This window comes from Stegodyphus dumicola, chromosome 10 (genome assembly GCF_044657685.1).
Source record: "Stegodyphus dumicola isolate Sdum_Otavi_A_Nest chromosome 10, ASM4465768v1".
In the NCBI taxonomy this organism is placed as follows: Eukaryota; Metazoa; Arthropoda; class Arachnida; order Araneae; family Eresidae; genus Stegodyphus; species Stegodyphus dumicola.
The window spans coordinates 91,887,240-91,912,216 of NC_140777.1; the positions used below are offsets into that span (position 1 = coordinate 91,887,240).

The 24,977-nt window shown below is 34.7% G+C and overlaps 1 protein-coding gene across 1 annotated transcript in view; it reads right to left on the reverse strand.

The window, feature by feature from the left end:
• The window catches only part of LOC146995032 (techylectin-5A-like), a 57,472-nt gene that overhangs the window by 21,805 nt on the left and 10,690 nt on the right, over positions 1–24,977 (reverse strand). The window contains exon 3 of the mRNA XM_085825245.1: positions 17,917–18,103. The gene's annotated coding sequence lies outside the window, so the exon portion shown is untranslated. The remainder of the gene's footprint in view (positions 1–17,916; positions 18,104–24,977) is intronic.

The window sequence follows — 24,977 nt, forward strand, 5'->3', positions numbered from 1 at the left end:
AAAGGATGTTTATAACAGTGGACTCGTTGTGGTATTTCTAATTTTATAAAGATGTTACTAAGGTTTAAAATTTATAACTATTAGAAAAAAATATTAAAAATGTAGCGAAAGATGCCAATCAAAAAACGCTGTAAGATATAAACTGCCGCACAGCGCAACATAGAAAAACAACATAGATATATTCATGTCTGTCCACAACATAGCGGACATTTTTGAAAGATTATGAAAAGATATTACATATTTGTCTCGCAAAAAACGTTAAGAAATGTTATGGTTTTTAAAAAATTCATGCCATTTCTTTCTCTTATAATTGCAAACTTTTACGTTTTTAATTCATTAATCAATGTTTACAGTCTCACTTTTTTGGTAACATACACTAAGTCAAGACTACTATCTAAACATATGCAACTTATGGCTGAGTTAACAAAACGGTAACTAAGGCTGTAAAAGACCCTCTTATTAAGAACTCAAATCAGAAGTTGAACAAAAGGCACTCTTACAAACCAGCCAGCATTTATTGTGGGAATTTAAAAGTAGAATTTTAAATTAATACTAAGTCTTCTTTAGCAAACGGCTACTCAGAGATATTTAAGCGCATAAGTTGGCTCTGAACTTACACCAGTGTGACAGCACCGTCGGCAGTAACAAAGCTGCGGCTTAGACAGGAACGCTTATCGCAGAACAACAAGTATTGCGGGCTTCAGGCAGAATTGTGAGCAATTTTAAAACTCACTTAAAACGTGCGAGCTAAATTTGCATTCTAGTAGGTAAACAGAAAGACAGAAGTAACAGTAAAGATTCATAATATAAAATAACCGGTTAAATAACTTAAATACCTTACAAATGTGATTGCTTATGCATCTGATACAAAATGTTCCGCCGTTTTAAAAATATTTGTATTTCGCAAGCTGTTCTTTGATGTACTTGCTTTTATTAAGACAGGATAGTTTTCAGTGAAGCAACTTGTCGTATCGAAGGACCTGACTTGTAATATCTGAGAAGGCGTGGATGTTGGTAAATGTTTTAGCGCCTGCGTGACAAGGGGCACTTAAAATAAAGAGTGAGCTTTAAATCTTTTCGAGTAGTTTGGTGGTAGAGAAGGAGGGGGCCAGATCCTCGGCCCGTCCGCCGGAATGCTCTTCTTCACTATTGGAGCGGAACTGTGTACTGTCATCTATATACGTAGTACAAACTCCTGCCAACAATTGATGCAATCTTGCACTTCTCGCCATAATAAAATTCTTGAGAATTTCTTTATTAGGTCAGACAAATGGACTTAGCCACCACAACACGTGGGACAGTCTGTGATACAATTATTTTGTGCGCAAATTAAACTTGACTCGAATGCTACATTTTCATAACCCGAACTACTTCTAGAGAACTGTGATAACTTTCAAACTTCCAGAAATTTGCATTTGGTGTCATGTACGCTTAAATTTGAAATTTGAAAAATATTTTGAAATTCTTCATTTGCATTAATTTGAAGACATTACCCAATTTACGTTTACTTTTATGTTTCCGAAGGGAATTTCGTCACGACGAAGGAAATGTTCTGACATTCAAGTTTAAAATTCGACAAAGTGTATCATTCAAATTTTAAGGGAAGAAGATCATCTCTCTTCCAACAGTCACAGCAAAAACGGATCGACTCGTGATCCAGAGTGCAAGAGTTCAGTATATAAGACTTCATTCAGTGTAATTTTTAATTCAAACAGTATTAAATGTTACAGTAAAATTTTGGCCTATGAATATCATTCAGAAATCTATTTTTTGCATATTAAATGCATTTCCATTAAATTTCTCATTATTAAAACACTGGACACAGACTTGCGTGTTTACCTATGAGTGGCTAAAATCTGTATATTCGTCGCAAAACAATGGAAGTTACAATTATGAAAAAAATATTGCCAGAGCGAGACGCTAGTGATATCGCCCAAAAAGCCATAAAGCCCAAAAAGTAAGAGCCTGTGACTGAAATACTGGAACTTTTTTTTTCTTTATAGTTTTGTCTTTATGCATTCTTTTTAATTGGCTCCAAACAGCAAATAAATCTTTGACTCCCCCTCCCCCCATTATAAAATACATATAACTTTTTTGTATTGCAAATAATTGAATTTTCTGTTTTGTATTGAATTCAGTCATAAATTCTCTTCAAAATGACATATACAAGTTTGCGTTTTGCGAAACGTAACATTTTTTATAAGCATACAAAGTTCAAAAACCTAAAAATTTCCAAAAGTGTCCACAATTTTGGCCATCACTGTATAAAACGTCTTATGTTAATTACCCAGTTGTTATGTTCTATATCTTCACTATAACGTATCCTTTCCATATTCCTTACCAGAATAAAAATTAGTTTTATTTGTACTTAACCTGAGAAATTTTGATTCTTTAAGAAGGAGCTTCGGCAAATCGTGTTTTGCTATTACTAATTTCGCTTTGCTTAAATATGAAATTCCGGATATATTCTCATTAACCGATGATTTAAATACGCACCCCAGCTTATTTCTAGATTACCTAATGTGCAATGCTAGACTACTTAATCACAGTTTAATTTGAACTGTGTATTTTGTTAATTTAAAGATCCAGAATTGATAGACGTTTCGTCTGCAGCACTTTTTGTGCCTATTCTGTTGAAATAGGCACAAAAAGTAAGATGAAATGAAAAGGTAGTTTTTACCTTCTCCTGTTTTCTGTTAGTTGTTTAAGAGGGGGCAATAATCGCTATTTGTCTAGCAGAGACTGCAGGGCATTGATTCTGGCTTCCAGTTACACCTGGAATCTTAATAAACTAAGAAATTAAGGGGAAATATTTGCAATTTTCCTTAAATCTTAACATTATATCATTAGGCGATAAATACTTCAGAATTTGTTTGCAACCCATACATAATCTCCTGACAAATTTCAGCTAATTTTCAGAAGAAAAAGAGTCACTCTTGCCTCTCCAAGCAACGGCTATGGTAGACCTTCCCAACAGGCTCCAACGTGAATGCTGGTAGGGATGTTTGATTTATTTATGGCAAAGGGCTATCTGTCTAAGGGAAAGGATACCTTCGTGGGGTACTTTCTAAGCAAAACTTCGAATCTCACATAAGCTGTTTCTGTCTCTGTCTTTCTCGAGTATATAATATCGATCTTGTCCCTGTAGTGCACCTTGGACACCGATCTCGTAATATTCTCGATATAAAGTTTCAAGTAAGTGTACGGTTGTTGAAAAAAAAATTCTGAATCGTTATTATGTATTAATATTTAATGTAATGCATATGTAACTCTTTGCATATAGTTTAAAATTACCATTCGTAAGAAAAAATGCTAAATAGGAAAACTGCAATATTACATCTTTTTGCACAAGGATCAAAATGTGAGCTTAAAGGAGCAATTTCTTACTAATATCAGCACGTAAATTTTCAAGGTTTCTACCAAGTAGAAATTTTCACTATCTGAAAATGTAAGTAGAAAAAACAATAGCAACTTAATCTGCAATAGAACATCCTGGTGATAAAATTTCAAGTACACTTCAGAGTTTTCTAAATGATGATGAAATAATTCTACTAAAGTATTCCCTTTCATAAAAACGTTTCCAGTTAAGCGATCAATATGTTTTTATCAATTAATACATTTCTTGCAAGAAAGTGTCGCAAGAATTATCCATTTTCTCACATAAAGTAAGCTGACAAAAAACTTTGTGCTTGGAAATGAAACTTCTCTTGATAATAGGATATTATTTATCATTTAGCTATGCTTCGGACATTTTAACGAAATACGTATATCGCAGAGACGCTTCAAAATAGAATATTTCAAGTTTTATTGAAATAATTTAATATCTTTTTAGAAATTTGGAAAAATTTTTTGACATCTCCTAAACGAATTATTTTCAAACATTTCAGTCAAAAAGTTTGGTAAGAACCAAAAATAATTTTTAGTGTTGCTATGCATTGTATTAAAATTATTAGCCTTAATAAAAGAGTAATTTTCTTTAATTAAATTTTAAAATCCTCTTTAAATAGTATTCTAAATTTGTCATATTACTTTAAGTGCAAAAGATTATAGGGTTCTTTAAAATAAGTATTAAATTGTGTAAATATAATAAGCTCATTATCTTTTGTTAATAAAATAATAGCCCAATTGTATTTAAAGTTATGATGTATTCCGATTTTTAGGAATATGTTAATGAGTTTATTATGCTCAATATATATTTCAAAGTGTAAGGTATGTATTCATGAAAGTCACTTTATCTTAGTTACCATAATGTATAGTTTCTTTTAGTTCATAGGTCAGTATAAAAAAATATGTCATCTATCAAGAAATTAAATTTATAACGCACTTTTTTTATAAGAATTTTCATAATTTTACATAGGGTAATTGGAAAGTTTTAAAACTGATTCAATGAGTATGCTGTAAAGTGTTCCATTATCATTCTTCCATTTAACATGAAACTACACTGGTGTGCAAAAATTAAGGACGAAGTCGAAAAATTAGCATATCAGCTGAACGAAGAGGCAGAGCGGACAGAAAGACCAATCAGGAGATTAAGTAAGGTGATGTACGGTAGGACATGCGCAGATATGCAGGTAGACGTAATGGGGGAGTGTCTGAGTAGTATAAAGCATGTTGTCGGTGTAGGATCAGTATTTCTGGCAAAGAGATTGCACGCCGTATAGCAGTTAAAATCACACCGAGTTGCTGCCTCAGCGAGAAATGGCGAATAATCAATCTGTTACACGACATCTGGATGCTTTTACTCGAGGTCGAATCATTGGGAAGTTGGAGGAAGGCCGCAGTGTGACAAGTGTGGCTGCAGAGTTCGGAATTGCTCACAGCATCGTTTCACGACTTTGGAGACAATTTCAAACTACAGGAACAGCTATCCGGGGGTTCCGTAGTGGTCGTCCACGAGGAACCACACCCGCAGATGACCGGTATATTGCATTACAGGCCAGAAGAAACAGGCGGCAGACAGAGGGAGAAATCGCTAGACACATGACACAGGCGACTGGACGACCGATATCGCGTTTTACCGTGGCCAGAAGACTGCATGGTGGTGGTCTGTCTGCACGACGCCTGTACGGTGTGCCTGTACGGCCCTGTACGACCTGTACGGTCTAAAGCCTGCCCATCGGAGAAGGCGTTCTCTGTGGTGCCGGGAACACCGGAATTGGAGAGACAATGAATGGGGACAAGTACTCTTTACAGATGAGAGCAGATTCAGTCTGAGTAGCGATTCTCATCGCATACTCATCTGGAGAGAGCGGGGAAGCCGCAATCATCCCTCGAACATCATTGAAAGGGATAGGTATGGAGGTGGCGGTGTTCTCGTTTGAGGAGGCATCATGCTTGGTAGTCGTACAGACCTTCACATCTTCGACGCAGGTTCAGTCAACGGGACCCGTTATTGTAACGAGATTCTTCTTCCATATGTGCGTCTTTTAGAGGCGCTATGGGTCCGCAGTTCCTTTTCATAGACGACAATGCACCATGTCATCGCACAGTAGCTGCCGAACAGCTCTTAGAGAGTGAGGATATTGAACGTATGGATTGGCCGGCACGATCTCCGGATCTCAATCCCATCGAGCATGTATGGGATTTTCTAGGCAGATGCTTGGCAGCTCGTACCTTACCACCAGTAACGATTCCGAAGCTTCGATTGGCGCTGCAAGACGAATGGGCAGCAATGCCTCAACAACTCATTGACACCCTCATTCTCAGTATGGGCAGACGCTGTGAAACCTGCCTAGCAGTCAGGGGAGATCATATCCCTATTAAAGACCGAATGTTTCTTGCTGGACGCCCATCACAGGGATGTTTCGGCCTTCAGTCGCATTGCGCTCCATGCTACTTTTTCAATAAAGCTTCTTTTTATCTCTCTGATTTCTCTTTTAGTAAGTGTTGCTTACATTACTCATGTCCTTACGTATTGAGGATCTTACGGTATTAAATGGAAAGCTTTTGTACAAAGTTATATTGAAAAAACCGTCTCGTCCTTAATTTTTGCACACCAGTGTAAATCACACTTCTACCACATAGTTGCAAATATGTCTTTCTTATCCTTCATGGTAATCATGATTAGCTATTCCCATTCACTGTCACAAAAGACCAAAGATTTTGGACGCAGATTTTCACAGGACTGTTTGAAAGCATTGTTAAGACTTTGAACGTTAGTAGCTCAGAATTATTTATCTGGGTCTGATTTACATGAGCTGCTCCTCAGACAACGTAATTTTTAGATTCTTTCCTATCCGAGAAAAACATTCCAGAAAAAAAAAAAAAAAAAAAAATCTCGTTGTCATGAATTCCATCGCAAGGTTCATATTATTACCAGCTGACTGAAGCGAGAAAGCTGAATTTATCAAGAAGACTAAGCTTTTGTCACTCTCAGAAACTATGGAAAGCAGCCTAGTGATTTTTTAAATTTGATATTATTAAATCCTTATCCAATTTACCTTTATTTTCAAGTTTCCCAAGGGAATTTTGTCACGACGAAGGAAATGTTCTGCCATTCAAGTTTAAAATTCGACAAAATATATCATTCAAATTTTAAGGGCAGAAGATCATCTTTCTTCCAACAGTCACAGCAAAAACTGATCGACTCGTGATCCAGAGATCTTCTTTAGCCAACGGCTACTCAGAGATATTTAAGCGCATAAGTTGGCTCTGAATTTACACCAGTGTGACAGCACCGTCGACAGTAACAAAGCTGCGACTTAGACAGGAAAGCTTATCGCAGAACAACAAGTATTGCGGCCTACAGGCAGAATTGTGAGCAATTTTAAAACTTACTTAAAACGTGCGAGCTAAATTTGCATTCTAGTAGGTAAACAGAAAGACAGAAGTAACAGTAAAGATTCATAATATAAAATCACTGGTTAAATAACTTAAATACCTTACAAATGTGATTGCTTATGCATCTGATACAAAATGTTCCGCCGTTTTAAAAATATTTGTATTTCGCAAGCTGTTCTTTGATGTACTTGCTTTTATTAAGACAGGATAGTTTTCAGTGAAGCAACTTGTCGTATCGAAGGACCTGACTTGTAATATCTGAGAAGGCGTGGATGTTGGTAAATGTTTTAGCGCCTGCGTGACAAGGGGCACTTAAAATAAAGAGTGAGCTTTAAATCTTTTCGAGTAGTTTGGTGGTAGAGAAGGAGGGGGCCAGATCCCCGGCCCGTCCGCCGGAATGCTCTTCTTCACTATTGGAGCGGAACTGTGTACTGTCATCTATATACGTAGTACAAACTCCTGCCAACAATTGATGCAATCTTGCACTTCTCGCCATAATAAAATTCTTGAGAATTTCTTTATTAGGTCAGACAAATGGACTTAGCCACCACAACACGTGGGACAGTCTGTGATACAATTATTTTGTGCGCAAATTAAACTTGACTCGAATGCTACATTTTCATAACCCGAACTACTTCTAGAGAACTGTGATAACTTTCAAACTTCCAGAAATTTGCATTTGGTGTCATGTACGCTTAAATTTGAAATTTGAAAAATATTTTGAAATTCTTCATTTGCATTAATTTGAAGACATTACCCAATTTACGTTTACTTTTATGTTTCCGAAGAGAATTTCGTCACGACGAAGGAAATGTTCTGCCTTTCAAGTTTAAAATTCGACAAAATATATCATTCAAATTTTAAGAGAAGAATATCATCTCTCTTCCAACAGTCACAGCAAAAGCTGATCGACTCGTGATCCAGAGTGCAAGAGTTCAGTATAATAAGACTTGTAATAATTTCACAGGAACACACTTTCTATGCAAATAATTTTTTTTCCGGATAGATAAGATCTTCTTTAAGAGCCTCGGAACCTGAATAGGATCTTTATGAATAGTTTTCATAATAATTTCTTTTGCTATATTCAATGAAACTGGATAAATTCTAACCTACATTCAATGCTGAATCTTCCCGCTGAGTACTATTGGTTTGACCTGTTCGTATTTAGTCGTAGGAAAACAGACTGTCTATATTTTCGGTTTTCGCGATTTTGTGCGTGTGTAATGTGAACTCTACCCATTTGTCTTTAGAATTCTTCCACGAAAGCATTTTTAGCCATTCCCAAATTCAAATAAACTTACATAGCCTAAATTATAGAGCTGATAAGGAACCCAGTATGTACCACACTCGTACATTAATTTAATATAATTTCCATATCTCTCGATTACCCAAAGAACTCATTAAGAGATTTCAATGAAATTTAATATTAACATGAGTCGATATACATTTCACTCTCCATTATCTAGGCTAATCCCGCGGAAGCAGGTTGCGGATAACTAAAAAACGCGCATAATCCAAACTATCAGTTTTATATTGATAGTTTATAATTGTTTTTAGACTTTACAAACATATCGTATATGTTTATTTCTTTAAAAAAATTAGTAATTTTATTTTGTTTTCGAGAACATCAAAATATTTAACCAATTTTCACTGTGTATTATTTGAAGTGCTACTTTATCATCATATTCGAATCCGCTTTGGTCCGTTGGTCGACTGTACAGTCGCAGAAGGAATTGTAAGAGGTCATCAGTGAAACTAAACCTATAGATGCAATGTAGCGATATTTAGATGCAAGCACTTACTTGCGCTTACTCGTCTTCTACACATTCTCGCGCATACCGTTGAGTGTGCGTGAGTAAATACAGCCACGCAAAACGGCTAATGCGCATTTAGATAATTGAAAGGGCACTGTACTGTAACACAAAAATTAATGTATAGCACAAAAGACAGGGTTCACACGCAAGATCATGTGTAACACTCATCGGCATGGAAGGTGGAAAAGAGAAGTTACAAATTGTGAACCAAAACGGAAAAAAAATACTTTCACAGTCTCAGAACGTTAATATTGGAAATGATGCAGTTTATGAGTTACTGTGGCATTCGATCCCACTCTTGAAACAAAACCGTTTTCAGAACCTAGAATATACCGAGAGGAAGAAAATGACTTACAGTTGCCCTTTCAAGAGTGTCCTAGACTTATTCTATAAGAATGAGGTCTAAAGCAGGGTTTCTCTTCGCAAAATTTTTACACAAAAGTTTTAAGTGAATTGTCAAAATAAATGTAAAATGATGCCGCTTTTAACATTTGGTTTTCGTCGTTGTTATTCAGATACATATACACTTTTTTCATTCTTGGTGCCACCGTTAAACTGGCACTCATGGCGATGCCCAAGCTTGCCATATTCTAATTAATATTGAAACGAGTAGGAGTAGAGTTTTCAAAGAATTTAACCTGGTGAACTATATCATCACTTTTCCCTTACTCGCACTGTGTTAGTAAAATACATGCACACAAATAGATCTGAATACAGTGGTTCACACTTACGTTTCTCAAGTGTTCCTGACAGAATCTAAATCTGAACTCCATAATTTCTTTACCGAAGAATTCTAGTTTCCATGTTGAACCTACTTGTTCGATATTTGCATAAAATTTAACAAACTGAATTCTGGTTTACTAGGTCCAATTTAAATAACTGTCTTTACGTGATTAAAGTGCAACTGGGAAAAAAAAACTAGAATGTATAATAAAAGAAATGAAAGCAAGACATTTTACTTCATTATTAGCATTAAAGCGTTCCTGTAGGAAAATAATTTCTCACCAACTGAAAAGTTAATTGAAAATACAGAAAAACGATACACTAATTATTATCTTAATTACATTTAAAAAATGATTCTTTCACTTTATACCTTGATCCCTTTTCTTCTAATATACATCCAAACTGAAATCGGACACATTAAAAGCCGAACACATAAAAATATATATTAAGTAACAAGTTTAATTTATGAATGTAATTAAATAATAAAATTTTAATGTTTTATTCTTTGAGAGGAAAGCCTTCATTTAAGATGCATTTTTTTTTAATCGAGGAGTGCTTCAATGACGGTGCATTTTACCTTAGACTTTCCTTCTATTGACGATCTTTGTTGTCCATAAAAAGGAATTGAGCTCCAACTGCTTCCCTGTAAATGCAAAATTAAAGTTCTAAATTTCCTTCGTTATATCTCGCAGCAGTCACAGGGCCTCTGTTCGAGATATAAAGGTCTTAAGCGTCCGTCCAACATGATGCTTGTTTTGACCATTGGGGTTCATCTCGGAAGTGAATGGCCTATTACGGATGCTTAATCCAGAGTAGTTAATCTTTTCGTACTCCTACAAGTTCTCTCTTGTTTATAGAATTGGGCCGGACTCAAACAGAATGGCTTTTTGTAAACAGATTCTTTTGATGTAACCTTTACGAAGAAGTGACCATTGAAATTCGGCTTCCTGTGGTTGCATGGAGGTAAGAATTTCTTCCATACTTATTACACTTAGCATAAATGGACAAGTATTGATCTTCATTGGTCATTTTGGCTCATAGGTGATTCTGGCTAAACTTTCTATATGCGGATTCAGTACTCTTAAATCGTTCCATCAATTGATAGTAGGGGATATAGATATAAACAGAAGGGGGATACATTCAAATCTTTCTATTGATAACGCTTTCTTAATGATTCTTCATTTCCTTGGATAATCCAAATGTTGGTGGTTATTCACTTTTCCAGTGTTCTTTTGAATTTTCCTAAATGCTGAAAAGAAACTCTTAGAGTGAGGCGGAAGCGTATTGGTCCTATCACTTCTATGGACACGCGCGCTTACCCGGGACAATTCCGAGAAACGAGATTCTAGAAGCACGGCTTTAAGCGGCAGGCTTCCGAGAAATGTTTCCTCTAGCTTGGAGGAACCTGTCTCTGCTACGAGCAACATTTTAAAATTTATCCGAAAATGTTCCGGCTGGAGACGTGTTCCTCGAACGTTCAACCAATCAGACGAAAGTTCTGCTTCTGAAGGATCACGGGTAACTTTCAATATAGCGATGGCTCTCACTGTGAAGTGATGGACGGTGGAAATAGAGGCCGATTTAATTATTGCTGTTTTGTTGTAATACAACTGCTTGAGTCATTTTTTAAATGTGTGTATATTCATTAAATATATATATGCTGTAATCTCAATAAACCAAACCATAAAACAAACTCATGATGTGAACACCTAATTTCTAGGGTTGGTATAGTTAATGTGTTTTAGGTATATTACCGAGTGTTCTATGGGATAGTAAACAACTCGCACATGTTTGATTGCTGATGTATTCATATGCTTTATTTGATCTTCATTTTGCTGAATAGTATCTGCTGGCTGTGAGAGGTAAATATCAGCCATATAGATTTTTGTCATAGGTCTTTTTTTTTTTTTTTTTTTTTTTTGTCTGTTTGTTTGAATGGACAGAACAGTAATTATGAGCCATAAAGTTAGTCAGAAAATGCTTTCACCAATTCACAAATTTTCCAGTGAGCCATCAAATTTCATTGAAATGCAGACAACAGAAAATACACATAAGCGATGTGTGAAAAATAGACTTATCCAGCACATGTTTTTAAACTATTCTTAGTGTATACAGAATTTGGCTATTACTGATGTAATTGATTGCTATAACCAGAAGTATGTTTATCTGTTACATGAAGTGCCAGAGTGGAGATCAAAGTGATTAACTTGATAGCAATCACCTTTCTATTATCTTCCATTACTAACAATAAAGTTTAAAACGAAAAGCGTGTCAGCGATACAAAACAACACGAAGAAGCGAATGTCACTTGAAAGGAAACTTTCGCCAATCTGAGCGATAACTGATTCTTGTTTGGCTTTCAGCCTGTTTACCAATTGAAGATATTAAACCTATTTCGCCAAAGGCCGTTTCTCAGAACTGTTGCTGCAAACGTTTTGTTCCGGCAACAAACAGCTAATGTGATAACGCTTTTTAAGAGCGAACGAAACGCGGAAAATGCTACGCGCTTTTTTAACATTTCCTTTAAATACTGCGCGCTCATGCAGGTGCACGCTTTCATGTTCGCAGCTAAAGATCTGCATTTTTTTCAAGTACAATTGTATATTTCATTATTACTTTTCGTGAAATCCCAAATATATGTAAATTATCTTAATTATGAACATTAGTACAGATTTCGCCCGCCACAAGCGAACAATTGACATTGAAATACAGAATCTTTTCTGCTTGAAAGACACCTTGGTAACAAATAAAAGGTTCCAATTAACTTACCATGTTAATATTTTCCAAGGAAATTCCTCTGTAAATGTTATCATTTCTTCCAACTTTGAGCTAGTTTTAAAAGTTTTAAATCAGCTCTTGTTTTTTAGTTTGCGTAAAATATGATTCATTTTTTGGTAATTAAAACAATCCTTTATGCGCGTAAAACGTGCTTGTCAAAATTTGGTATCTGCATTTAATATGTTAAGTAATAAATTTAATATATTATTTCTGTGTATGCATTTAATTGCATGATATTCAGACTTCATCTCGGAGAATGAATAGTAAATGCATCCTTTAGAAAATATTTCTGCTTCCCTAATAAATTTTGCAGGGAAATTCTCTATTGACTACATGTAGCGCATGTACCACTTGTTTCAGCACTTATAATATCTGACATTCATTTGGATATTTTTGTATCGCATGTAGTAAAAAGTCACCAATTCTCAAATATAAATTTCTTTTCTCATTCTACTAAGTTATAGAGCTCACGTGAGCCAGCTTTTCGCAAAAGTAGGGAATCTATAGATACATAGAAAATTTTGAATGTAGCTCTGCACAACAATGCAATTACTATAAAAATAATCTAAATCTAAAATGAATTAAATAGTGCTGTATTCTCTCAAGTTTGCAGTTTCAGTTACAGATATCATATTCAAACTATCCTTTATTGACAAATTCTAGGCAATGCTGTTGCCAGTAAGCATTCATTGTTAATGAGATCACGTATTCCCATGAGAGTTTAATCATTTCTAAGTGCATCCGTATGTTGGATTACTTACAAAATGCCACCAGCGTTTAGCACTTTATTTGCATAAGTATAAACGTGCGAACATAATAGGCTTTGAATATTTTTATCTTTCCTTCATCCAATGTTTAAGTTAAGGAAGTGATGTTCGATGAAAGGAATAAAACCTCTGCATTTGGATGGAATGTTTGAGATCTTCAGTGCCGTGTCCATTATCCAGAATTAGAAGAATTTTTAAAACTCAGGTTTTGCTATTCTAAGTAATATGATGAATGAATTTTCAAACCAGTTATTAAAGAGCACTATCGCAACGCGATCGAAACCGTGCAGCGTACTACGAATGATTGAATTTCTCGTAATAGACAATGCATTTGTCTAAATTTAATTTTTCCATTACAAGAATTTTATTTAAAGAGTAATACAAATCCTTTCAATTGAGATTTAATTTTTACTCTTTTAATTACAAAAACATTTAATTTGTATAAATTATACATAATTTCTTAATCTGAAACATAACTTGTTTTTTCCATAGAAATTTAACTCTGTGGCGAGTGATTTTGCCCATACGCACAAGGTTTTAATGCGCCGCGTTTGTCAAGGATATATTGTATTGTCGGTTATTATATTTTTTCCATATTTTCAGTATTAGATGGCAACATTAGTAAATCAGATTTATTTTAACTGAATTGTCGTTTAATTAACAAAGTAACTAAATAAATTATAATATCCAAGATATGGCATTTTGGATGGCAGTATGCGATATTGCAGTCCGTGTGAATTAAACCTTTGCCATTTTCTTCAGTCGCATTGACTAGTAGCTGCTCTCATGCAACCACTCATACTACCATGAACAATATAGATTGTCGTGCTGATATCAAGTGTCATTTTATTTCCAACCGCGTACGCAGGATATTGTCTCATTTAACTGTGATAAAGCAACGACTGATAATTTTGCAGCAATTGGCTGTATTTCATAAAAATTAACCTAAACTGCATTAACCATTTAGTTACAGATTACAAACTTCAGATTATTAATGCACCATTTTTTGTTGCAACGTCGCTATCTTCATGTGAACTCGCTCGGTTACATTATTACTCTTATGAAAAACTCCTGAACATGTTAAAATTATCTTACTCGTCATATTTTTGAAAATTAAATATGATTGGAAAGTTTACAAGTCGAAACATGGACACTTTCCAACTACTTAGGTATAAAAACTAAAAAGATTAATTTCTTATAAAGCGAAATCTTAAATAAAGTGGCTTAAAATCAGGAAAATATTTCTGATGACTCTGTAATTAGGAACAGATAAATACAATACCGTGTTGTACATGTATATCTTCCTGCTTCTAACATTTTTCTGCTCTATATTTAAATTCTATACTCATCGAACATGTCTTAAACTTGAGGATAATGGTTTAATCTGGCTCAGTTGTAAAGGTGAGTTATCGCAAGAAGAAAACTAAAGATTCTGAGAGGGATCATATTTTAATTATCACATTTTAGAAGGCTTTTTAAAACTTAATATGATTTATCGCTATACATTACCAAATGAGAGGGCCCAAACTGAATAGTGAAACATTTGATAGGACACTAAACGAGTATACGTTTAGACTAACATGGAACTTTATATATGTTCTGAATACAAATAACCCTCCTATAATACGGTAGATAGGCTGCTAGAAAATGCTGTGTTGTGAAAATCGTGTTATATGAAATCCAGAGCTAGTATTAAAAGAGGGGTTACGTTTCGAATACTTATTAAAAAAGTATTTTTTTAATTCTACATAAACAGCTAAATTTTTATTAAAAATAAATATATGTACAATATAAAATAAAATAAATCTTATTTTAATTTAAAGCAACTTTCATTTAATAAATTTATTCGTCGTCACTCTTCAGTATAATCAACCGAGAACGTTTCTTTGGTGGAATGACATTGCTTTCACTTTCAGAGCTTTTTTCTTCATTTAAAGTTTTTGCATCTTCTTCCTTTATTTTAAAAATCTGTAATTTTACTTAGTTTGCTGGTTCTCACCAGCTCGTTGTAATTTTCTAGGAATGGAGCTAGACTGTTTTGCACCTCCCTTTCGAATTTTCGCTTCCTTCAGCAGAAGATTATGCATTCAAGAAAATTGACTTGAGATTTTCAGCTAAGCTTTCTTTTAATTTTTTAACGTTAAATTATTAACTACATTTCCGATTGATTTAATAAGTTCTTATATGCCACCAAATCATTTTCTGACAATTCACGCACGTTTTTCTCGGCTGAAGAGGGCCATATCTTATTCCAACACGCATTTAACGTTGATGTTTTCAGTTCATTCAGTTACAAAATTACGATGTTGATGCAGTGCTTGATAGAAAATTTTTTTCCAAGTTTCCATTACATTAAATGATTTTGAATTGGTTACGTCTAAAATACACTACAACGCTCTTCTTATATAAGACGTTTAAAAGATATAAATAATACCTTGATCCAATAGTTCAAGCAACGAACCATTGGATCAAGGTATTATTTATATCTTTTAAACGTGTTAGGTGATAGGAACAGTATTTTGGCGTTGGCAGGATTCAAATCCTGTGGCTGAAATGGAGCATTATATAATAATCAACAGCGCCTCGAAGCTCAAATTTTTCTGCTTTAAAAAAGCGTTTGGCAAAAACAATTTAAAAGCCAATCTTTAAATAAATTTCCAGTTACCCAAACTCTTGAATTTGTTTTCCTATATACCAGTAAGGTGTTTTTATTTACTCCTTTAAGTACACGAGGATTTAAAGATCGATAAATTAGCAAGGATTTGAAATATTCGACCCAACCCTTATTTGTCACAAAATCTGGATTTACAGATGATTCTCCATGTTCTTTAAAGAACAAAGAACTTACATGTACCATAATTATGGTACTTGTAAGTTTTGAGTGCTTTTCGTTTAATGATAATTACCATCCAATGGAATTCTTTTTGACAGTTATTATCAATCCACATGCTGACTGCCTTCTCTAGCTTATGAGCTACTGGCAACCAGCGGCGAGCTGCACGTATTGCGGATGTCGAACATCCTGCAGCAATTGCACTTACTATTTCTTTTTCATTTTTCTTAATAGTCTGGACTGCTGCTTCATTCAAATTAAAAGATTTTTTCCAATGTAAGATGCACTTTTTTTTTTTTTTTTTTTACATTTATAAGATGATCTAAGATTTGTATCTTTACTTCTAAAGCAATTAATTTCTCCTTAACATTGTTTTTCATCCTTATCAGACATGGTATGAGACCGAAACTTTCTGTCTTAAAGACGAAAAAGTTCTTATTTAACCCACCGTGACTTGACGCAGACTCCCGATTAGCAGCGTGAGACACTTTTGGTTTCAGGCCGCGGAATTGAGGATTCGAATTTTGGAAACTAAACGTGTAGGCTGTGTGTTTTGAAGCTCATATTGTGACCTCATGTTGCTCTCCTTGTGCGACAGTGAGATATTTTTCATTATTATCTGGTGACTGTGCTCTCTTGAGACTGTGTATTGTTTCTATTGTGCTATACTTTGAAGGTCATGGAGGAAAACAATGTTCTGCCCTTAGCGTTTAAGAATTCAACGGTTGATTTCCACCACGTGGCTAGACTTCCTGAGGATATTTGTTCTAACGGGAACCGGATCTTAAGCTACTAGTTGGCCTTACTAAACAAGGATTCTTACGTGTTAAATGACTATATGGGTGCTTTGTTCAATGTGGAAAAACCATGCAGAATTTGTTAATCTCTTGGGATTTCTTGAACAATTTTCTTATCGTATTATAGAGAAACCATGTTATACATAGAATGCCGTATTATAGGAAGGTTCCGGCGATTTTTTAATAGTATTGCAGCGAAACAGTGTTCCAGGATACCGTTTTGTAGAAAAACTACTTGTATTTGAAAAGAGAAAATATATGTAACGTTATTCTATAAAAATATTTAATATTTTCGCTTAGATATATCATGAACAAAATGCATTTTATTAAATGAATCAGAACAAAATACAAAATAATAATAATAATAACAATAATACTTTTAAGATGTGCATCTGTTGTGTTTAAACAGCTTAATTTGTTAATAAAAAGAGACAGATTAAATTTTAAAGATAAATATCTTACATTGCAAGGATTTTAAGATTTACTAACGTTTATTTTATTTTAAAACTTTACTGACCCTTTTGTTTTCCACTTCCGGCCAGAATAAACGCGGTTAGTTTTAGTATGCAAATTGAGCTTGCAAACTCTTAAGTATTTAAGTTGTGGCTTTTAGCCAAGAAGGAGTTTGAGAAAGAGACCTCTCGTCACCTTATTTCACGCGCGCTTTTCAATCAGTTGCTGTCCGCCTTTAAGGCCAGAAATTTAGTCCTCTTGATACTGAAGACGTATTGAAATTTTCCGTAAAGATTAAAAGTCCAATTTTCCCGTTAATAGTCTTTGTAAAGCATTTGAGTTTAATTCTTACTTAATTTAGTTAATTTGTAGTTCTTATTTTTTTTATTACGTTCAGACCACAAGTACTGGTCTTTGTATCCCGAAGTGCGGGACGAGCTATAAACTGTGAAGAATAAAGGGTAATTAAACACTTCCCATTTGTGTTTATCTTCTACAATTTCTACGAACATAGCTTAAAGTAAATTCACTGTTGAAGGGAAGCGACCACCGTAAAAAATTAGAATTTCCAATTATACCATAGAAAGTATGCAGCTGCTGAAGCAAAACCCAGAAAGATGAAATGGGAAAAAAAACGGGCATTTCACTGTTAGTTAGTTACTATAAAATGAGCAGCTGTACCACCGGAAGTTTTAGCTGTTATTGCTCACTAGGTGAAGGAAACTACTGACATTTATTTAAAAATCAAATTTACATAATTATACAGAGTTTAAAATATCATTCTTAGAATACTGAAAATAGAAATGAAAAAATGATAGAAACACAGTGGAAATAATTAAAATAAAGAAAAAATATGCCATAGAATATTCTGTGTTTAAAATAACTGAAATAATAATAAATTGAATAATATAATATGAAAGAATAAACTTTAGTTTTCATCTTAATTTTTGGTTGTTGTTCCTGGCACTTACCTCACTTGTCTGACTGTAACATCAGATTGAGCCCATGAAATTCATCGTGACAAGAAGTGCAAGATTGCGCCTGTCGTTGGCAATAGCCTTGAGCACCATACAGGTGACAATACAACTTTGCTCAGTTCCGCCTAAAGTTTGAAGGATGATTTTATGTAGCTGTTATGTCCATAGATTTTCGAATTGTCTACAATAATATAACAGAAGCCATGAAGAAATACCACTATGTAAAAGCTATAGTTACTTAAATGCATATAATTACACATAATTTACATATAGCTGCATATAATTGAACTGTTTCATAAATTAACATAATTATGTCTTTATTAATAATATTTCATTTTCTTTACTTTAATTGTGTATACATATGTGCAATCGACTGTTCATGATATCCATAACACTTCTAGAAAAATGTTTTATGAATCACTATATTTTTAATTATATTTTTGGTATTTTAAAACTGATCATTAAATTTTCAAGATGAAGCTCAGGTCTGCTAAGCATACTCATTATTCAAAGCGTTACACGTTAAGTGTTTATTTAAAGTACGGCAAAATTATATGCTTTAGCCTAAACGGACTGCTTTCGTATTGGGTTTTACATGAGAAACTGGCTCGTATACATGTTAAGCTGTGTATAAGCATGAAGCCAAAGGCAGTCAGCACCGCTACTGGAAACTGAACCGAGATAAATGACCAGTTTTCTATATTCTTACTCACTGGACCACTGGTAGGCTGCATTACTGCTTTATCTATCCTGACAAAACAGCTGCACTTAACAATTGTTTTGTGTGGAAAGCAAACCCGAAAGCTATATTTTAAGGGTACTTACATATTATAATGTCGACCATAAAACCTGAAGAAGATCCTATCAAAATTACGCCAATCATTCCTGCGGAGTTCTGACGTAACTGACGCCTCTTTATTTAAAAAACAATTAGTATTGAACTCCCTTCGTTTTTGCGCTTCATAGAAAGGCTTTCGTCAGTTTCTACTATTTTGTTAGCCCTCTTGATTTTACCGGAAGCTCTGTTTAGAACGCTACGAATACAAACTACTCAAAGGTAATTGTTCCAATCTATTACTGCTTTGTCTGCCATATTCAACTGACCACCCCCCATCGTGTCCAATAATACATACTTTTCTGGTGGTAGGTTTTCATAACTTCGAAAATAGTCTTCTGCAAATAGCAGATCCCAAGCTTTATGCAGAATCAGTTGAGGTTAAGCTACCAGCGGTCGAGCGGTAAAATCGCTGAACGCTGCTAGTTCGATTTGGAATTCGAATACCGGCGAACGAACTGGCTGCATGGGCGTATTCATGGTTTTCCTGATGTGTAAAGTGTTTACGAGCCAGTTTCTCTTAGTAAGTCCTGCATAAAGGCATCCCTTTCCTTAGTCAAATAAACCTCGAGTTCTTTGCCATAATCAACTAAATCAAACCAAACCAATCAATCGGTGTAATATCAAACCAAAGCGCTGATTAAATGAGACGCTCATCCATAATTGGCGTTAAGTCGCAGTGCTTGACAACAGTTTCATGACTGACGGGATAATACGTAACTACCGTACAGCAAAACGAAAATTTAACAAGCATAAAAAAATTGCCTTGAATGAATGACTTAACAAATATTTTGTACATTAATCGTATTAAATGCCTCCGCCATAGTAAAAGGGAAAATACTCTGCGTTCATGATTTCCGCTTAAAATAGAGAGTCAAACTATTTGTAAATCAGGGCGGAATAAAGGGCGATTTGGCCCAATCGGGCCGATTTACTCTGAAAATGAACAAAAAAGAATTTGAAATTGAGAGCAACTTGCTTTTGACGATAATGGATAAATTATGAATTATTCAAATAATTAAAAATATATTTATTTTAATTCCGCATTGCTGGATGAGATTTATTAATGTGTTTATTATTATATAATATATACTCTCAGAAATGCCAGAAATTTTTTTCTGATTTTTAGATAAATAAATTTAGATTAAATTTTATATAATGCAATTAAACATTCCTCTGAGATACAGTTTTAGATTAGAAGCTCGAGCTTTCTACCACTCAAACTTAACAGTAATATAATTTGCTTTTTTTTCACCAATGTAACAATTACGGCATTTAATTATTGCAACTTTCCATTTTAAAAATACAGTCAATAAAATTAAGGCGATAGATAAATTTTCAATTAATTAATTCATCAAATAAAATTATTTCATTTTAGGTTAAATTATAAGTGAACAAACTACTTTTTCTTATACATTAACTGGATATAAGAAAAAAAAATATCAGAAATATTATTAAACATTAATAAGAAACATAAGTAATACTCATATTTGAAAAATGCAAGCGAAAGACAGTTAACGAACATAAATATACATTTTATTATTGAAATATGTTATTTAAAACATACCCTGCCTAACATTTTCTTTTAAAACTCTATCTGAAATCTGAAAGCACACGATGTCCTATCGACTAGATAAAAATTGTGAACCAAAAAGGAAAAAAATACTTTCACTGTCTCAGAACGTTAATATTGGAAATGAAGCAATTTATAAGTTACTATGGCATTCGATGCCACTCTTGAAACAAAACTGTTATTAGAACCTAGAATGTAGTGAGAGGAAGAAAATGACTTACAGTTGCCCTTTGAGTGTCTTTGACTTCTTCTAAAAGAATGAGATCTAAAGCAGGGTTTCTCTTCACAAAACTTTTACACAAATGTTTTAAGTGAATTGCCAAAATAAATGTAAAATGATGCCGCTTTTAACATTTGGTTTTCGTCGTTGTTATTCAGATACATATACACTTTTTTCATTCTTGGTGCCACCCTTAAACTGGCACTCATGGCGATGCATATGCTTGCCATATTCTAATTAATATTGAAACCTAATTTAACTGATTCTATGTAATATTGAACCCTGAACTAATATTGAAATCCTAATGTAAACAAAGATCGCCCACTGCCGTTGCTTTCCTCAAAAAACCATTCTAACTTTTCCAACTCCCCGATGAAAATAATAGAATCGCCTCTCTCATAGGCTGTCGTTTTGGGATGTAGACGCTAGTAGTGGCAGGCAGGATACTAAAGGTGTAGGATAAGGAAAGCAGAGATGCCTAATAATATATCTGTAACTGTTTGAAATTTTTATATATTTTCTTGTAAATAAATGTTATTGTTTACAAAACCTTTTATTACCTCTTGGATGCACCTTATTTAGTCTCACAGAACCATTAGATGCAAAAATGAGTTTGTAAATCTTATGATGGAGGAGGTTGTGGTAGAGGCCGAGAGAGAGGTTTATATTCTTTATCCTTTGGCTGATCCTACGCACATAGATTTTAGGAAACGGATAATTGCTGTAAATGATTTTTGTAGTATTTTTGAATTATATTTTTTCAGATTAAAATTTGTTTGCATTGTGCGTTTCTTTGTCAAAGTTGTTAGAATTAAATGTTTTATCTTAAGTATTAGCATTTTGTAAAATTTGAGGAATGTACTTTGTATGAAGGAGACATTAGAAGTAGTTTAAATTATTATTATTATTATTATTATTATTTGTATTCTAATTTTTATGTTTTTAAATGGTTACCACTTAGTGTTTTGAAAGCAATGAAAAGTATTTAGAATTTTGCCTTTCATAGTCTAGGAAAATTCTTCTATGAGGGGAGGTAGTTGTGATAAGGTGGCATAAAGGTTCTTTTTCTAGGATGAGTTTTCAGAGTGCAATACGCTCATATCTGGTTTGCAATCCTGTGCCTTTGTTAATAATTCCGGTTGCAGACTTGTTGCTCACTTCAGTGGACAAAGTAAAAGAAGTCTTTTCATCAAGGTCAGGAGATGGACCTTTTGTTATGCATGAGTGACAGAATCATTCCCCCCCCCCTGGGAGTTCAACGCAAGTAAACACAAGGAGATATATAAAGTGGTTTCCTGAAGAAAAAAAAAAAAAAACATAGCCACGTGCTACATCTAACACTATATTTTCCCCTGCATTGGTAAGTCATGTTTCTATTCTATCAGGATGCAGCCAGCACATTAGTGTAGAATAAGAGCTTGTTAAAATTATGAAGGAAGAGGAATTGAGAAAGTGTTTAGGAGATTTAGGCGGAAAGAATTTATCGCCGACAGAAGTTAGTCAACTGTACGATCTCGTTAAAGTACGTGAACAGCTAATAACTTCAGGTTTAAAAGCTCCGCAGGTTACTGAGAGAATTCATAACTATCAAACTTAATGACTTTCAGCTTAAAGCCAAAAATCAGGAAAGTACTAGCACAATGAAAGCTCCGAATCAGGAAAATGTTAAAATTAAACGAGTTAATTCTAAGACTAAAAGGAAAAAAGTAATTGATGATGAGGGTTTTAGTTCCCCAAGAAGCACGCTAAAACGAACGCGTTCGGAAAGTGAAATAGCCGAGCCACCGCAGAAAAATAAATTTGCGGAATTACTTGACGATGATAAAATGGATAGCACAGAAGAGGGAGAATTCTTAACCCCCAAAAAGACAGCCAAGCATATTCCCCTCATCACACCCCTATTCCTAGTTGAAACTAAGAAAAATGAAGCAGGAAAGAAAGTATGTAAGCTAGAAAAATTGAGAGGATTGGATATTCTTGTAAGACTCTATAAGAAAAAACCTTGTCCTGTGCAATTCCACAGGTGCCAGCGTTACGGACATACGAGAGAACTATGTAACTACGCTGTCAGATGCTTAAAATGTGCAGGCCCCCATGAAACGTATACTTGAAAAGATCCGAAGGAAAAACTACCAACACGCTGGGCCCTCTGCGATGGTTCTCATGTATCGTCCTATAAGGGTTGCAAGAAATACCCAACAATTAGGAAAGCTTAAATTCCTCCCAAAGCGGGCGAGCAAAAAGGAAAAATTAGCTTAAATAAGGAAGATTTCCCTGCCCTTCCGACAGGAAAAAGTACAGAGAATACCAATAAATCGAGCTGGGTTAATAACGAAGCTAACGTTTTTGACTGGATTAAGACCCACTTATCTAAAGCGAAAGAACTTTTTACAAGGTTCAAAACCTCCAGGTCATTGATGACTAAAATTGAAATCGGCATGGAAGCCATTGAATATTTTACCAATTTAAACTATGAATTTTAACGCCCATACGAGAGCGAATAATAATATCGATATAATTCATTCTTATCTCAGAATCGCATTTTTTAACGCTAATGGCGTTTTCAGGCAAAACCTTGAATTAACTGAGTTCCTGACTAATCACGATGTTGATGTCATGTTACTAAGTGAAACGCGTCTACGGCCTAGTGAGAAGTTTAAAATTCATGGCTATCGTATTAGAAATGATAGACTCCGAGGCAGAGGAGGAGGGATTGCAGTTCTTATAAAAAATCATATAAAGCATAACACAATAAATTTGCAGAGTACTGCTAGGATAGAATATATCGCAATACTTGTAAATATCACCTCAAATGAAAATCTTCTAATTATAGCGGCTTATAACCCCCGATAGATAGTAATCTGCAAGACTTTTAATTTTCCGACGAACCTGGCCGGCTACCTGAACGCGAAAGATTGCTCCTGGGAAGCCAGAAGAAATAACAGAAATGGAAGACTACTTTTAAATTATTTAAACCCAAGAAATATTAAGCTTGTTGCACCTAATATGTATACTCATTATTGGAGGAATAATGGAGACATCCTGGATATTGCTTTGTTCAAGGGAATTACCCAGACCCCATATTTAGAAGTTCTGGAGGAGCTTTCTTCTGATCATTTTCCCGTGATCTTTGATTTTTATGGGTTCTACCCTACTCCGCCAAAAATCCGCACTAAAGTTAACTGGAATCGTTTCACGGAACATATGAACAATCTGGCCTGCAATCCCCTACTCAGAGACTGTGGTGAAATCGAAAGCGAAATCTACTCCCTCCCCTTAAAAATTCAAAATGCAATCAAAAAGTTCGTCTTATGAATGTAAGAATTCCTACACTAGAAAACTCCCAGTCGATATCCTAAATACAATAAAAGAAAGGAATAGATTAAGGAAAAGTCACAGTATCACTTAAGACCCTACCTTAAAAAGGCAAATTAATTATTTAAGCAGAAAAATTTCTATTGATATTAATGATTTTAAATCAAGTAGTTGGGAAGATTTATTGGATAACATAGGCGCAGATACAAACACAGTTTGGAAAATTGCTAATGCTATGCGGAAAGAAAAGACGAATCATATCGCGGCGTTAAATCACGTGGGCTTGACCCACCACTCCGAAGCTGACATTGCGAATGTCTTCGCTGATACGCTGGAGGAGACTTTTCAGCCAAACCCTACAACCGACCCACAACACGAAGAGGAGATCAACAATGAAATTAATAGCATCAAAGGCAGAGATAACCAAGATTTTATTAAATTTGTTTCACCACGTGAAATTCAGTACATCATCAATTTACTTAACATCAGGAAAGCCAGAGGTTTTGATGTAATAAACAAGAGCCTTGAAAGCCCTTCCCCACAGATGTTTCGTATTACTTGCTAACATTTTTAATGCGTGCATAAGAAACTGCTACTTCCCCTCTCAGTGGAAACACTCTATAATTATTACGATCTTAAAAACCGGGGGAAAATCCATCGGAAGCTACCAGTTATCGTCCCATCAGCTTTTTACCGGCGATTGGCAAAGTATTCGAAAGAGCTCTTAACTCAAGAATCACAAGTCACATAGGACGCCTTGATCTGATCGACCCAGCGCAGTTCGGCTTCAGAAAGCACCACAGCACGACCCACCAAGTACTTAAAGTTGTAGAATTTATTTCCAGAGCTTTTTTCCACAAGACAGGAGTTGCGGCGTGTTTCCTAGAACTGGAGAAAGCGTTCGACAGAGTCTGGCACGACGGCCTGATCTATAAAATCAATAATTACATGTTTCCCATCAGTTTTGTGAAGCTCATAACTTCTTATCTGAAGAGAAGAACTTTTCAAGTTCGGGTTGGAGATACTCTGTCGCAGAAGAAAGTAATACAAAGTGGGGTCCCGCAAGGCTCAGTTATCGCACCAAAGCTTATTATATTAATATTTTTATAAAT